The following is a 444-nucleotide window of genomic DNA, read 5'->3' on the forward strand; positions in this document are numbered from 1 at the left end:
TATTAACGAGCTCAGGAAAACAACCTAACATATACAATTTCAACTTATCCATAGGAATCCAAGTATGGGAATACAGCAGCTGATTTGAGCAAAAATAGTTTAGTTTAACATTATGTATGCATGTAAAATATCCACACACAATTATGTGCTCTTTGACTGATACATTCAGCTCTGGGATCAGGTGATGATGTAATCATCCTTTGAAGCTATGGCTATGTGGAAGTAAGTCTAAAGTGGAAAAATTATCTAGATGACTCATGAGAAAGCTTTCTGTGGGGTAGGTGACTGGGTGGGTTTTTTAATTCCCAGAGGGCATGTGTGGTTAACAGAGAGAGACAGACGGAGGGAGAAAGAGAGAGAAAGCATCCATTCCATAAATTTGATGTGATCATGCAACACTGCCTTCTCTTCTATTTCTCCATCTCATTGATTTTGGGCAAGCAT

Source organism: Tupaia chinensis, unplaced genomic scaffold (assembly GCF_000334495.1).
Source record: "Tupaia chinensis unplaced genomic scaffold, TupChi_1.0 Scaffold000679_1, whole genome shotgun sequence".
In the NCBI taxonomy this organism is placed as follows: Eukaryota; Metazoa; Chordata; class Mammalia; order Scandentia; family Tupaiidae; genus Tupaia; species Tupaia belangeri.